Source organism: Macrobrachium nipponense, chromosome 16, assembly GCF_015104395.2.
Source record: "Macrobrachium nipponense isolate FS-2020 chromosome 16, ASM1510439v2, whole genome shotgun sequence".
Lineage (NCBI taxonomy): Eukaryota > Metazoa > Arthropoda > Malacostraca > Decapoda > Palaemonidae > Macrobrachium > Macrobrachium nipponense.
The window spans coordinates 69,344,389-69,352,766 of NC_087209.1; the positions used below are offsets into that span (position 1 = coordinate 69,344,389).

At 39.5% G+C, this 8,378-nt stretch overlaps 1 pseudogene; it reads right to left on the reverse strand.

The window, feature by feature from the left end:
• LOC135195797 (innexin inx2-like) overlaps positions 1-6,932 on the reverse strand; it is an 84,760-nt pseudogene extending 77,828 nt beyond the window's left edge.
• Positions 6,933-8,378: the final 1,446 nt, after the last annotated feature.

The following is an 8,378-nucleotide window of genomic DNA, read 5'->3' on the forward strand; positions in this document are numbered from 1 at the left end:
TGTTCGACCAGTCCTTTAATTAGGAGCCAAAGATCACATGGTTATAATCCAATTCCTAAAGACATTATTCGACTATGAAATCAAAATGACACGGATAATGGAACGGAATTTATACGAATCTCGAATAATTTAATAAGGAACTGCTCGCGTGACAGTTAGGGTTGAGATAGACCTAGTCACACCACCACCTCTTGACGTGGCAGATATAATGATGGAATATTTTAATTAAATTAATACAATGAGGTCACTACATCAAATGCCTCAGATAGTGAAGGAAGTTGGAGCATGATGGTCCCCTCTGTGTGTGTGTGTGTGTGTGTGTGTGTGTGTGTGTGTGTGTGTGTGTGTGTGTGTGTGTGAGAGAGAGAGAGAGAGAGAGAGAGAGAGAGAGAGAGAGAGAGAGATTAAACTGTGGGTCGCTGAATACTACACTGTTACCCGATAGTTTTTTCCTCCTAAACACATCACACATTTGGGCTTCGTTTATCCTCGTCTATCCCTTACTTGGCATTAACTGCTACATGAATTAAAACGATATACGGCAAAATATGGAAAATAAAACCACACAAGCAACAAAACATGATAAAAATTCCTTGATAAAACAAAAGAACATTTGAATTATTCAGAAACCGAACACAGCGTGTAAACATGATAGCAAGAGTCAGAAACAGGAAAACTTTTTAAATAAAAAACGTGAAAAGAACATGTCATCATGACAAGGTCAGACGAAAATGTAAATTATTGTTAAGATACAAGGAGAATTCTTATATATAAAAAAATGGGAAATGTCAACGACTCAAGGTCACATATGGACCGTGCAGTTCAAAGCCGGTTCTTCTTTTCAAAATCGTACCTATCCAAAATTGTGTCCCGGGGGAATAGTAACTAACTATCTGGATACGTTGTGGCATGTATCAATAAACAATACATTCTCCTGTCCACCTGTGCAATATCGACATTAAACATGGGTATCTTTGCTCGATTTGGGACGCTAAGCCTCATAGCGACCAATTAAATGTGAATATAGGCCTAGGATTTGCAATACTGGTGATTCAAAATAATTAATAATTAATATTTAAATTGTTTTAATAAAAACTCCTAAGTGATAAACCTAGGCCTATGGCAAGAGGGAAACATGTCGAATGGAACACTTCAGACTATTGGGCAACACGTAAAATTTTATTCGGGCAATCAATAACTGACAGAGATCAATGGCAACTCCAAGACCTATAGACGCATGCGCACGAATTTATCGAAAGAAACCGGTTTAAAAATTGAACAGTGAAATATAAGAGTTGGTCATTGGGTTAAAGAACTCAGAAAACAAATAACTCTCTAGAACTCGTGCCAATTGACAATTATAGACAATTAACACATACCGTATAGTATACCTAACTATATCTATCAAGACACGGGGCAAGTAATGACGTTGAATCAATTAAAATGAAAACTAACGTGTAGCTGCTTACCGTTGACTTTAGGCCAACACGGACCCTTGTCCTTAGATGTCTGAAGTATGGTTAGGATGTGAAAGGAAGTATAGGCCTATGTGGGCATTGTGACTAATAAACAAAGTCTGCGCATACTCTCAAGGGCCTACAATAGTCAACGTTGTTTTCCGGTATGTTGAAGTTGCCGGTGTTTGCACAGTTCGGTGTTCCGGTTCCTCGATACCGGTACTTTCTATTCTTGATCTTACCTATAGATTAAGCTTCCTTAGTACTACGTGAAATGGTCAGCAAACGCCCGGTTAAGTTTTACTGAGAATTTGCATTTAACTAAGTTAGTAGGATATTATAACACTCGTCACCATTACGTTAGAGTAGAGTTGAATATAAAATTTAGGCCAAAGGCCAAGCACTGGGACCTACGAGGTCATTCAGCGCTGAAATAGAAATTGACAGTAAAAAGTCTGAAAGGTGAAACAGGAGAAAAATCTCATAGCAGTTGCACTATGAATCAAATGTTAGGAGAGGATGCAAAGTATGATGAAGAAAGAGAATGTGAAAGGAGGTACAGTAAAATGAACGAAAGTTTTTGTAGCTAAGGACCGAAGGGACTCTACAAAGAACCTTAAGTAATTCCTACAGTGCACCGCATGAGGTCCACTGACGGCACTAACCCCCCCCCCCACCTACGGAAATTAACATTATAACTATAAGCACTCGGCACTATTACGTTAGAAGCAACAAAACAAATGATATACCCAGCTTTAAATTTTTTGCATACTTTTTACACTACCAAACATGCGTAACTATAGTATTTCTCTTAACGAATCGTGAACACGCTGGGCAATAAACATAATGAATATTTTGGGCAGTGAAAATTGTAATACTGGTGAATAACAGCCGATTAGTATATTAATAGCTGCCTCAGAAACCACTACACATTCCACGAATTGTATACGATAAACAATTATAATAAGAGCTTTGCCTACCCCACCCCCACCACAAAATAAATATACCTTACTGTAATTAGCATAACTAGTTAAACAAGAAATCCAACCACTAAATGAAACGTTTGATAACCTTTACAGTTATAACTGCACACCCTACTTGACTTCATTCCGTATACGTTCGTAATGCTCACACAGAGTCAGTCACACTTGGTTTAGAAAACCAGTTTCGCCTGTGTCTGTGACGGTTTCAGAATTTATTTTTGTGCTGCAACTCGTGCATCTACTCGATTTCTGAATTGGTTGCTATATAAGGCAGAGGTAAGTAAATGCATTGAGTACGTTTTATTTGTGGTAATTTTTCTTATCTTTTGGCACCAAAATTTAATAATGTACTATCTTTTGGCACCAAATTATGTACTATGTTGTGGAGCAAAACGGACAAGCGTGATCGACGTTAATTTTGCTAATACGAGGAAAGTAGTCACTATGTTAAGAGCAACACATTGCAATAGGCTAATAGGGTGTTAGACTAGGCTGCACTGATTTGTCATTTTCAAGAGTTCAAAACCCCTCTTAGCTACCTTAGTACCTATGCACAGGCTATGGACTTTTAAACTTTTACCCAAACCTATAGCCTTAGCGATGCTGAAGTTGTTTGGTTCAATTAAACTTAATTGTGCTACTTGCGATCAAATAATATATGAGGCAGGTAGCCGAGTTGAATTGCGATAATCACTGCTTGTCGATATGAACCGGTATCGATATTCAAAAGGCAAAATACAAGTGTTGTAGCTCTTGACTGTTTCAAACTTTTCATAAAATTTAAAAATCATTCAAAAAGATGTACACAGGAAACCGGCCAATGCTAATGATATCTGAATCGTCTGAAGTATCAGAAACACGGAAGGAAACGCGTCATTTGAAACATCTTGTAAAGAGACTATCTATAACAGACTGGTTTATCGATGTTACAAATGACAAAAAAATACTGGGTCGATCACTAACTGATTTTAGGCAACGTGACGAATATTACAAAAGACCCATGAATTAACGCCGGTACGAATTTGAACTGCGCCATAGTTTAAGCTTCACCCCTGTCTTAAAAGTAACCAAAATAGGTGGCCGGCGTGAAGCATTACGCCAGTACGTGCAAATGAGCAGGTTCACAACTAAATCAGCGGCCATGCAAAACACGAAGCAACTAATTAGGAAACAGATCATGTAAATGGTTGTTCTGTATGAAATGCACTGCCCTGAATCGCGCCGATAAATATAGACTTAATGACAAGTGATACTCTGCATATCAAATCGAGTTGCAGGGAGAAAGTTCATTTGACTAGACTTGTGCAATTATGTGCACAAAGGGATTTCTAGCGAACTAAATATGCAATGATAAAGGAGTTTTTTCTATATTTACATCGTTGCTGATAGTAAACCTGTTTTTCTATATTTACATCGTTGCTGATAGTAAACCTGTTTTATCTTAATGTTTATATCATCGTATTTTTTTCTTATTTGTAATCTTAAGAAGCATGATTTGTAATTTATGGTACGTTATGCTTAGACTAAGCTGGCTGTGTTTCGACGCGGGTTAAATATCATGGAGGAGTCCACAGTACAGTTTTCTTTGTACAAGTTTTAATATTATGAACTACGCGAGAACAAGAACGCTTTCAATTAAAAAAATACATTTGACATGGCAATCTTTAAAGGCGCATCGTGAAAAACACAAATATACAGTAGTTTTAACATTTTAAAATTCAGTATTTTATTTAAAATAAAAAATGGTGAAAAGAACAGGCAAGTGTCAATCCATTTTTTTTTTCGCTTGGGCACGGTACCGTTCGCTTTTGAATAATTCAAATCCATCGAGTCTCGGCTTGATCTGCATATTTTCTCTCTCTCTCTCTCTCTCTTCTCTCTCTCTCTCTCTCTCCTAAGACTTCAATAAGGAACAGAAATGGGATGCAGGCAGTTAGTAAAATATTAAAACTTTTTATCAGAGAGAGAGAGAGAGAGAGAGAGAGAGAGAGAGAGTTTAATAGCAGCAATCAAATTCTCACGCTGCGTGGGTGGGTTGGTTTTGAGATTTCAATGTCATTCTCGTTAAATTAAAAAATCAATAAAGTCTTTCTGATACAAGAAACTGAAGACCAGATCCTATTACTAGAACTATAACCTAAGGTCTCTAGCTGAAATTCAAGTTATATAATCTGTGTACTAACTATTATAACTCTCAATGCATTTTTTCTCTCCAATATTATTACTGTTATTACCTGTATTATGATTACTATCTTTCATACTACCTCAGCTATTGTGTGGATAGCGCAGTTTATTCATTCTTTTATCATGTTGTCTCATGTATCTAGATTGTGCATGTTACTGTTTGTATTTTGTATATTACATGTATATGGCCCTGAGCTGAAATAAGGGATATTATTATTATTATTATATTATTGTCTACCACTATTACAAGAATCGTATCCATTAAAGACCTGCTTCTGCTCCTGAAAACAAAAGGCTTGATCCTGTTGCTCTGTAAAAATAGGCCTATTTACTCGCCTAACAGCATTACAAGAACTAAATGCAATAAAGGCTTGTTTTTATTAAGAGAAATAGAAAAATCTTATCCTATTATTAGCACTAGCCATACTGTCTGTCTATCAATATTACAAGAATCAAACCCATTACCTATTATTAGCACTAGGCATACTGTCTGTCTATCAATATTACAAGAATCAAAGCCATTAAAGACTTTTTTTTTAAATCCTATTCGACTAGGCCTATTTTCTCGAATATCTAAATGACGATCCATTGCTTTCAAATCTACAGCACTCCGCCCAACCTTCCCCATCCCACCCCAAACTGCAGTTCTATGGTAAATGTTGCCCTAATCTACCGGTGGGGTAAAAGCAAGCAGTTACCTTGATCCTCGGTAACCTTTGCGGTGCCATCTTTTACTTAACTGTGAAGGGACAGGTTGGGTTACACTTTCACGTGGGCACTAATCTTGCAGAAGGATACCCAACCCGTATTACAACCGCAATAATGGATGCAAGGTTAAAACGACGAGTCTGAGAGAGAGAGAGAGAGAGAGAGAGAGAGAGAGAGAGAGAGAGAGAGAGAGAGAGAGAGAGAGAGAGAGAGATTCTGAACTGCATTGGAATCTGTGGCTCTACATCTTTATTAATAAAATGGAAACTGGTAAAGGCACCGAAATCATTTAGGGCATAACTTCAATGAGAGAGAGAGAGAGAGAGAGAGAGCATTACTCCACAATATATACTTTTAAGCAAATGAACTCTTACATCAAAAGCAATGTTTAGATAACGATGTATTGTGGTGGTAAATTTCTTAGCCTCCTAGCTATGCATCAAAACCGGTATTCCCTTTTTTATCTCTCTCTCTCTCTCTTTTTAAAGCACAGTTAAAGCGTCAAATCATAAACCGGTCGCTTAGGTAATTACGCGAGAGAGCGCGGGAAATGTCAATCATATGTAATTCCAAAAACACTGATTAAAAATAGTCAAGCCCCAAATGGTAACCATTTTATGGGTCAAAAGGATTCATAGATGACAGTAAGGATTTAACTGTTAAAAAATGTACATGTAACTACACCTATGCCTACATCAGTTGCCATAAATATGACCATCAGATTGGTTTAAAGATTAGATGAACGATTTAGGCCTAAAATATTAATAACTCGTTAGGCCTACCTAATTGCCCAGTTCATATGCATATGGAGGTGATTGATCATGTAATTCGACAGGATCTTGTGCTTCTTGAATCTGGCGTTCTCGTCCAGAGTGATCTTGTCCAGCCCTGCCAGAATGGTGGTGAAGAGACCCCCTTCCATGTTCTTCCAGAGGTAGCCGTGGCAGGTAGAACATGAGGGCCTGCAGGAACAACACGAAGGGCACCCACTGGTAGTACGCGTGGTACTTGATTTCGTCGTCGGGTTCGTGGACTCCTACGCCAGGGTATGCGACGCCGTCGCCAAGCGGCGCGTCCCAGTACCTGGGCACGCTGAAGGTGGACATGATGAAGCAGAAGGTGTTGAGGACATTGGTGGGCACCGCTTTGGAAATGCACTGGATCGGGGCACCGATGTACTCCTTCGCCGTGACTAAAATACTCGAGATGAGGAACACCACGAAGGTCACTCGATAGTGGAGGTGGAACACAGCGTTGTCCACCTGAGTACTACGTTTTTTGAGGATTTTCGCCGCTGCTACGTACTTCAGCATTGCGCCGGTTGCTCACTTTCGCGCTATAATATAAAAAAAATATATAAATAACAATTTTCGAAAGAGGGAAAAAATAAATGAAATTCACTCCGCGTAGGACGTCGTACCGATATTCCACTGACTTGAATATGGCGACGATCTTATATCATCATCGGTGTCTATTAAACTAGTCGTTATTCGCTCGTTACCATCAACCGAGTTTAAACGTTTGGTCACAGGGATCCTCCCGCACGAGGAATAACGTTGACTCGGCCAGCGTTGGCAAGCCACTGAGTCTCTCCGACGGGATTGAGTCTCTCTAGCTCTGGGGGATCAGCTGACCAGACTATCTCGCAAGGAGGGTTGACAGCTAGGTCAGTAGTGTTGCGAATATTTCCTCCTGCACGGAAAACAATGGCGCACGTAAACCAATTTAAATAGAATAGAAACTCGATACGAGTTTTGTTATATATGAAATGCTGAAACTAAAAGTGTTCTTTCATCTCTTTCACCGAGAGCGCGGCGTTATCTCGGCGAGTTGCGGACTAGTCTTAATTGGAAGCAATGGTACCCAAACAATGGCCCTTGTCGATAGTTATTGATTTTCCATTGCTCTAGTCATAATGCAAATGCAAATTGGCGCGGTTGGCACCCACTGCGCATAATGAATAACAGAAATGTACGCCAAAAGTTTCCCGCCTTACATCATCTCATTTTATGTTGTTGGAGATTAAGCTGGCCTTATGCCAGCACGGACTCTTGCTCATAGAGCAGCCCATAGTCTCATTTTAATTCGTGTTTTGCCTGTAAAGGATAGGAGAGAAAAGGGGGAGGGGGTGGGATCATACCACCACATTTCTCTCTTTTAACTCTAAAACGATGTAGTACCACACGCAACATCAACTTATGATAAATGTCAGAGTCATAAGACTTGCTTTCCTCGCTAATAGTTCTTCGGAACTTATTTTCCGTTAACAAGTTAGAAATCATTTCTGTGCACCGACAACACGACCAGGATAACAGACAGAGGTGGGTTTCATGGTTTTCTAATTGTAGGAGGGTGCCTTAGCGCAGCTTAAGAGTTAGTTGTCGAGAACGCCTGTTCAAACAAACACGAAGGGAGAAGAGAGGACGGGGGATAAAGATGAGGACAAATTCATAGGCCTAACGGAGGTGTTGCCTCGCTCACAATAATATTGTCCATTTTCGAAAACAAATGGCAGTCCGCGATAGAATGAGAACAAACAGCAAATATAGCTCCGAATTTAAAAATGTATTCACGTAGCTCTATAATATAGGATTGTTACCAGCTATAGGTCTACATTACAAATGATTTGTTGTTGTCCAAAGTGGCAATCACTTTCTGAGGACAGAGGGCGCGTATGGATGGCTTAGGGGTTTGGTTGGAGGGGTAGGGGCAAGAGAATGTAGGGTAAGGGGCAAGGGGCGGCCCCTGGAGGTAGTAAGGAACAAAAAGACCATTGGGTACGTTTAGAGGGGGTTGTATGGTGCCCGGAGGAGGGAAGGAGATGTGAGGGTGCGTATTGGGCGTTAGCTTTGATTTCGCTCTGGGTGTGAGGGAAAAAGTGCCGTTCGATTCGGGAGGGAAAACATCGTGCATATTATCACGTCGCGTTGGGAGGGAATGATTCGTTGATCACAGAGCTAACTTGAGCTTAATACGACGAATAAGATCATACGTTTACTTATCTATTTATCTTTCAGTGTGACGAAACACTTTCCAATTATAATTC